An 8,910-nucleotide genomic window follows, 5' to 3' on the forward strand; every position below is an offset into this window, starting at 1 on the left:
CCCTAACCCTAACCCTAACCCTAACCCTAACCCTAACCCTAACCCTAACCCACCTAACCCTAACCCTAACCCTAACCCTAACCCTAACCCTAACCCTAACCCTAACCCTAACCCTAACCCTAACCCTAACCCTAACCCTAACCCTAACCCTAACCCTAACCCTAACCCTAACCCTAACCCTAACCCTAACCCTAACCCTAACCCTAACCCTAACCCTAACCCTAACCCTAACCCTAACCCTAACCCTAACCCTAACCCTAACCCTAACCCTAACCCTAACCCTAACCCTAACCCTAACCCTAACCCTAACCCTAACCCTAACCCTAACCCTAACCCTAACCCTAACCCTAACCCTAACCCTAACCCTAACCCTAACCCTAACCCTAACCCTAACCCTAACCCTAACCCTAACCCTAACCCTAACCCTAACCCTAACCCTAACCCTAACCCTAACCCTAACCCTAACCCTAACCCTAACCCTAACCCTAACCCTAACCCTAACCCTAACCCTAACCCTAACCCTAACCCTAACCCTAACCCTAACCCTAACCCTAACCCTAACCCTAACCCTAACCCTAACCCTAACCCTAACCCTAACCCTAACCCTAACCCTAACCCTAACCCTAACCCTAACCCTAACCCTAACCCTAACCCTAACCCTAACCCTAACCCTAACCCTAACCCTAACCCTAACCCTAACCCTAACCCTAACCCTAACCCTAACCCTAACCCTAACCCTAACCCTAACCCTAACCCTAACCCTAACCCTAACCCTAACCCTAACCCTAACCCTAACCCTAACCCTAACCCTAACCCTAACCCTAACCCTAACCCTAACCCTAACCCTAACCCTAACCCTAACCCTAACCCTAACCCTAACCCTAACCCTAACCCTAACCCTAACCCTAACCCTAACCCTAACCCTAACCCTAACCCTAACCCTAACCCTAACCCTAACCCTAACCCTAACCCTAACCCTAACCCTAACCCTAACCCTAACCCTAACCCTAACCCTAACCCTAACCCTAACCCTAACCCTAACCCTAACCCTAACCCTAACCCTAACCCTAACCCTAACCCTAACCCTAACCCTAACCCTAACCCTAACCCTAACCCTAACCCTAACCCTAACCCTAACCCTAACCCTAACCCTAACCCTAACCCTAACCCTAACCCTAACCCTAACCCTAACCCTAACCCTAACCCTAACCCTAACCCTAACCCTAACCCTAACCCTAACCCTAACCCTAACCCTAACCCTAACCCTAACCCTAACCCTAACCCTAACCCTAACCCTAACCCTAACCCTAACCCTAACCCTAACCCTAACCCTAACCCTAACCCTAACCCTAACCCTAACCCTAACCCTAACCCTAACCCTAACCCTAACCCTAACCCTAACCCTAACCCTAACCCTAACCCTAACCCTAACCCTAACCCTAACCCTAACCCTAACCCTAACCCTAACCCTAACCCTAACCCTAACCCTAACCCTAACCCTAACCCTAACCCTAACCCTAACCCTAACCCTAACCCTAACCCTAACCCTAACCCTAACCCTAACCCTAACCCTAACCCTAACCCTAACCCTAACCCTAACCCTAACCCTAACCCTAACCCTAACCCTAACCCTAACCCTAACCCTAACCCTAACCCTAACCCTAACCCTAACCCTAACCCTAACCCTAACCCTAACCCTAACCCTAACCCTAACCCTAACCCTAACCCTAACCCTAACCCTAACCCTAACCCTAACCCTAACCCTAACCCTAACCCTAACCCTAACCCTAACCCTAACCCTAACCCTAACCCTAACCCTAACCCTAACCCTAACCCTAACCCTAACCCTAACCCTAACCCTAACCCTAACCCTAACCCTAACCCTAACCCTAACCCTAACCCTAACCCTAACCCTAACCCTAACCCTAACCCTAACCCTAACCCTAACCCTAACCCTAACCCTAACCCTAACCCTAACCCTAACCCTAACCCTAACCCTAACCCTAACCCTAACCCTAACCCTAACCCTAACCCTAACCCTAACCCTAACCCTAACCCTAACCCTAACCCTAACCCTAACCCTAACCCTAACCCTAACCCTAACCCTAACCCTAACCCTAACCCTAACCCTAACCCTAACCCTAACCCTAACCCTAACCCTAACCCTAACCCTAACCCTAACCCTAACCCTAACCCTAACCCTAACCCTAACCCTAACCCTAACCCTAACCCTAACCCTAACCCTAACCCTAACCCTAACCCTAACCCTAACCCTAACCCTAACCCTAACCCTAACCCTAACCCTAACCCTAACCCTAACCCTAACCCTAACCCTAACCCTAACCCTAACCCTAACCCTAACCCTAACCCTAACCCTAACCCTAACCCTAACCCTAACCCTAACCCTAACCCTAACCCTAACCCTAACCCTAACCCTAACCCTAACCCTAACCCTAACCCTAACCCTAACCCTAACCCTAACCCTAACCCTAACCCTAACCCTAACCCTAACCCTAACCCTAACCCTAACCCTAACCCTAACCCTAACCCTAACCCTAACCCTAACCCTAACCCTAACCCTAACCCTAACCCTAACCCTAACCCTAACCCTAACCCTAACCCTAACCCTAACCCTAACCCTAACCCTAACCCTAACCCTAACCCTAACCCTAACCCTAACCCTAACCCTAACCCTAACCCTAACCCTAACCCTAACCCTAACCCTAACCCTAACCCTAACCCTAACCCTAACCCTAACCCTAACCCTAACCCTAACCCTAACCCTAACCCTAACCCTAACCCTAACCCTAACCCTAACCCTAACCCTAACCCTAACCCTAACCCTAACCCTAACCCTAACCCTAACCCTAACCCTAACCCTAACCCTAACCCTAACCCTAACCCTAACCCTAACCCTAACCCTAACCCTAACCCTAACCCTAACCCTAACCCTAACCCTAACCCTAACCCTAACCCTAACCCTAACCCTAACCCTAACCCTAACCCTAACCCTAACCCTAACCCTAACCCTAACCCTAACCCTAACCCTAACCCTAACCCTAACCCTAACCCTAACCCTAACCCTAACCCTAACCCTAACCCTAACCCTAACCCTAACCCTAACCCTAACCCTAACCCTAACCCTAACCCTAACCCTAACCCTAACCCTAACCCTAACCCTAACCCTAACCCTAACCCTAACCCTAACCCTAACCCTAACCCTAACCCTAACCCTAACCCTAACCCTAACCCTAACCCTAACCCTAACCCTAACCCTAACCCTAACCCTAACCCTAACCCTAACCCTAACCCTAACCCTAACCCTAACCCTAACCCTAACCCTAACCCTAACCCTAACCCTAACCCTAACCCTAACCCTAACCCTAACCCTAACCCTAACCCTAACCCTAACCCTAACCCTAACCCTAACCCTAACCCTAACCCTAACCCTAACCCTAACCCTAACCCTAACCCTAACCCTAACCCTAACCCTAACCCTAACCCTAACCCTAACCCTAACCCTAACCCTAACCCTAACCCTAACCCTAACCCTAACCCTAACCCTAACCCTAACCCTAACCCTAACCCTAACCCTAACCCTAACCCTAACCCTAACCCTAACCCTAACCCTAACCCTAACCCTAACCCTAACCCTAACCCTAACCCTAACCCTAACCCTAACCCTAACCCTAACCCTAACCCTAACCCTAACCCTAACCCTAACCCTAACCCTAACCCTAACCCTAACCCTAACCCTAACCCTAACCCTAACCCTAACCCTAACCCTAACCCTAACCCTAACCCTAACCCTAACCCTAACCCTAACCCTAACCCTAACCCTAACCCTAACCCTAACCCTAACCCTAACCCTAACCCTAACCCTAACCCTAACCCTAACCCTAACCCTAACCCTAACCCTAACCCTAACCCTAACCCTAACCCTAACCCTAACCCTAACCCTAACCCTAACCCTAACCCTAACCCTAACCCTAACCCTAACCCTAACCCTAACCCTAACCCTAACCCTAACCCTAACCCTAACCCTAACCCTAACCCTAACCCTAACCCTAACCCTAACCCTAACCCTAACCCTAACCCTAACCCTAACCCTAACCCTAACCCTAACCCTAACCCTAACCCTAACCCTAACCCTAACCCTAACCCTAACCCTAACCCTAACCCTAACCCTAACCCTAACCCTAACCCTAACCCTAACCCTAACCCTAACCCTAACCCTAACCCTAACCCTAACCCTAACCCTAACCCTAACCCTAACCCTAACCCTAACCCTAACCCTAACCCTAACCCTAACCCTAACCCTAACCCTAACCCTAACCCTAACCCTAACCCTAACCCTAACCCTAACCCTAACCCTAACCCTAACCCTAACCCTAACCCTAACCCTAACCCTAACCCTAACCCTAACCCTAACCCTAACCCTAACCCTAACCCTAACCCTAACCCTAACCCTAACCCTAACCCTAACCCTAACCCTAACCCTAACCCTAACCCTAACCCTAACCCTAACCCTAACCCTAACCCTAACCCTAACCCTAACCCTAACCCTAACCCTAACCCTAACCCTAACCCTAACCCTAACCCTAACCCTAACCCTAACCCTAACCCTAACCCTAACCCTAACCCTAACCCTAACCCTAACCCTAACCCTAACCCTAACCCTAACCCTAACCCTAACCCTAACCCTAACCCTAACCCTAACCCTAACCCTAACCCTAACCCTAACCCTAACCCTAACCCTAACCCTAACCCTAACCCTAACCCTAACCCTAACCCTAACCCTAACCCTAACCCTAACCCTAACCCTAACCCTAACCCTAACCCTAACCCTAACCCTAACCCTAACCCTAACCCTAACCCTAACCCTAACCCTAACCCTAACCCTAACCCTAACCCTAACCCTAACCCTAACCCTAACCCTAACCCTAACCCTAACCCTAACCCTAACCCTAACCCTAACCCTAACCCTAACCCTAACCCTAACCCTAACCCTAACCCTAACCCTAACCCTAACCCTAACCCTAACCCTAACCCTAACCCTAACCCTAACCCTAACCCTAACCCTAACCCTAACCCTAACCCTAACCCTAACCCTAACCCTAACCCTAACCCTAACCCTAACCCTAACCCTAACCCTAACCCTAACCCTAACCCTAACCCTAACCCTAACCCTAACCCTAACCCTAACCCTAACCCTAACCCTAACCCTAACCCTAACCCTAACCCTAACCCTAACCCTAACCCTAACCCTAACCCTAACCCTAACCCTAACCCTAACCCTAACCCTAACCCTAACCCTAACCCTAACCCTAACCCTAACCCTAACCCTAACCCTAACCCTAACCCTAACCCTAACCCTAACCCTAACCCTAACCCTAACCCTAACCCTAACCCTAACCCTAACCCTAACCCTAACCCTAACCCTAACCCTAACCCTAACCCTAACCCTAACCCTAACCCTAACCCTAACCCTAACCCTAACCCTAACCCTAACCCTAACCCTAACCCTAACCCTAACCCTAACCCTAACCCTAACCCTAACCCTAACCCTAACCCTAACCCTAACCCTAACCCTAACCCTAACCCTAACCCTAACCCTAACCCTAACCCTAACCCTAACCCTAACCCTAACCCTAACCCTAACCCTAACCCTAACCCTAACCCTAACCCTAACCCTAACCCTAACCCTAACCCTAACCCTAACCCTAACCCTAACCCTAACCCTAACCCTAACCCTAACCCTAACCCTAACCCTAACCCTAACCCTAACCCTAACCCTAACCCTAACCCTAACCCTAACCCTAACCCTAACCCTAACCCTAACCCTAACCCTAACCCTAACCCTAACCCTAACCCTAACCCTAACCCTAACCCTAACCCTAACCCTAACCCTAACCCTAACCCTAACCCTAACCCTAACCCTAACCCTAACCCTAACCCTAACCCTAACCCTAACCCTAACCCTAACCCTAACCCTAACCCTAACCCTAACCCTAACCCTAACCCTAACCCTAACCCTAACCCTAACCCTAACCCTAACCCTAACCCTAACCCTAACCCTAACCCTAACCCTAACCCTAACCCTAACCCTAACCCTAACCCTAACCCTAACCCTAACCCTAACCCTAACCCTAACCCTAACCCTAACCCTAACCCTAACCCTAACCCTAACCCTAACCCTAACCCTAACCCTAACCCTAACCCTAACCCTAACCCTAACCCTAACCCTAACCCTAACCCTAACCCTAACCCTAACCCTAACCCTAACCCTAACCCTAACCCTAACCCTAACCCTAACCCTAACCCTAACCCTAACCCTAACCCTAACCCTAACCCTAACCCTAACCCTAACCCTAACCCTAACCCTAACCCTAACCCTAACCCTAACCCTAACCCTAACCCTAACCCTAACCCTAACCCTAACCCTAACCCTAACCCTAACCCTAACCCTAACCCTAACCCTAACCCTAACCCTAACCCTAACCCTAACCCTAACCCTAACCCTAACCCTAACCCTAACCCTAACCCTAACCCTAACCCTAACCCTAACCCTAACCCTAACCCTAACCCTAACCCTAACCCTAACCCTAACCCTAACCCTAACCCTAACCCTAACCCTAACCCTAACCCTAACCCTAACCCTAACCCTAACCCTAACCCTAACCCTAACCCTAACCCTAACCCTAACCCTAACCCTAACCCTAACCCTAACCCTAACCCTAACCCTAACCCTAACCCTAACCCTAACCCTAACCCTAACCCTAACCCTAACCCTAACCCTAACCCTAACCCTAACCCTAACCCTAACCCTAACCCTAACCCTAACCCTAACCCTAACCCTAACCCTAACCCTAACCCTAACCCTAACCCTAACCCTAACCCTAACCCTAACCCTAACCCTAACCCTAACCCTAACCCTAACCCTAACCCTAACCCTAACCCTAACCCTAACCCTAACCCTAACCCTAACCCTAACCCTAACCCTAACCCTAACCCTAACCCTAACCCTAACCCTAACCCTAACCCTAACCCTAACCCTAACCCTAACCCTAACCCTAACCCTAACCCTAACCCTAACCCTAACCCTAACCCTAACCCTAACCCTAACCCTAACCCTAACCCTAACCCTAACCCTAACCCTAACCCTAACCCTAACCCTAACCCTAACCCTAACCCTAACCCTAACCCTAACCCTAACCCTAACCCTAACCCTAACCCTAACCCTAACCCTAACCCTAACCCTAACCCTAACCCTAACCCTAACCCTAACCCTAACCCTAACCCTAACCCTAACCCTAACCCTAACCCTAACCCTAACCCTAACCCTAACCCTAACCCTAACCCTAACCCTAACCCTAACCCTAACCCTAACCCTAACCCTAACCCTAACCCTAACCCTAACCCTAACCCTAACCCTAACCCTAACCCTAACCCTAACCCTAACCCTAACCCTAACCCTAACCCTAACCCTAACCCTAACCCTAACCCCTAACCCTAACCCCTAACCCTAACCCTAACCCTAACCCTAACCCTAACCCTAACCCTAACCCTAACCCTAACCCTAACCCTAACCCTAACCCTAACCCTAACCCTAACCCTAACCCTAACCCTAACCCTAACCCTAACCCTAACCCTAACCCTAACCCCTAACCCCTAACCCTAACCCTAACCCTAACCCTAACCCTAACCCTAACCCTAACCCTAACCCTAACCCTAACCCTAACCCTAACCCTAACCCTAACCCTAACCCTAACCCTAACCCTAACCCTAACCCCAACCCTAACCCTAACCCTAACCCTAACCCTAACCCTAACCCTAACCCCTAACCCTAACCCTAACCCTAACCCTAACCCTAACCCTAAACCTAACCCTAACCCTAACCCTACCCCTAACCCTAAACCTAACCCTAACTCTAACTAGAGAGTTAATGTTTTGTGTTAGGGTTTATTTTTATATAACTGTCTAAAAGGACTGTTGATTTACTATTGGAGGCCATTTTGGAATATTTTTATATTGTGGCACGCAGTTTTTTTTTTTTTCTTTTACAATTTCTTCATATTGTTTCTTTATATTTTATTATGATAGTTTGATGTTTTATGTCATTCAACGCACATTTACTAGAGGGTATGTACGCTCATCTTATATTAAATGGGTGTGTTTGACGGCCATATCAGAGAAGTTGAGAGTAAAAATAAACAAGTAAAAATCAATTAACAATTTATTTTTAATGACACAACTTTAAACTGAATTGGACCAAGTGTGTTCCAAATGGTCTTAAATAAAAGTTAAAAAACAACAATAATGGATATTATCTGGAAAACATATTCAATAAAAATAGTTTGTTAAACAAAAAGAGCAAATACACTTTATCTTCTGGAGATAGTACCTATGATTATACAAATAAATCTTAGATCATTATTTTAATAAACCATGTCAAGATAGGCCATGGCTAATGCAATGTTTGTATTTCTGTCCTGTGCCACACTGGGGGCGCTGGCTTCATCAGTGTTACTGGAGAAAAGGGCATCATTATTTAGGTCTTCACCACTGCCTTCATCAGTGTCAGTGGAGTTAACGACATCGTTATTTAGGTCTTCACCGCTGTCTTCATTAGAGTCACTAGATAGGACCACATCATTAATTTGGCCATCGCCACTGTCTTCACTAGAGTCACTGGGGAGAACATTGTTATTAAGGCTAGCACCACTGTCATTGTCAATGTCATTGTCATGATCTAAAGAGCTACTGTCGGGGCTATTTGACAAATCATTGGAATCAACGTTGCTACTTGTAATGTCATTGATAATAGAAGGGACGCTGTCAGCGGAAACTTCTCTGTTATTTTCAAGTGCAGGATGGTTGACACTGCCAGCATTACTGTTAGGATTAACA

The sequence above is a fragment of the Lingula anatina genome, chromosome 7 (assembly GCF_051362555.1).
Source record: "Lingula anatina isolate TDL-2025a chromosome 7, LinAna3.0, whole genome shotgun sequence".
NCBI lineage: Eukaryota > Metazoa > Brachiopoda > Lingulata > Lingulida > Lingulidae > Lingula > Lingula anatina.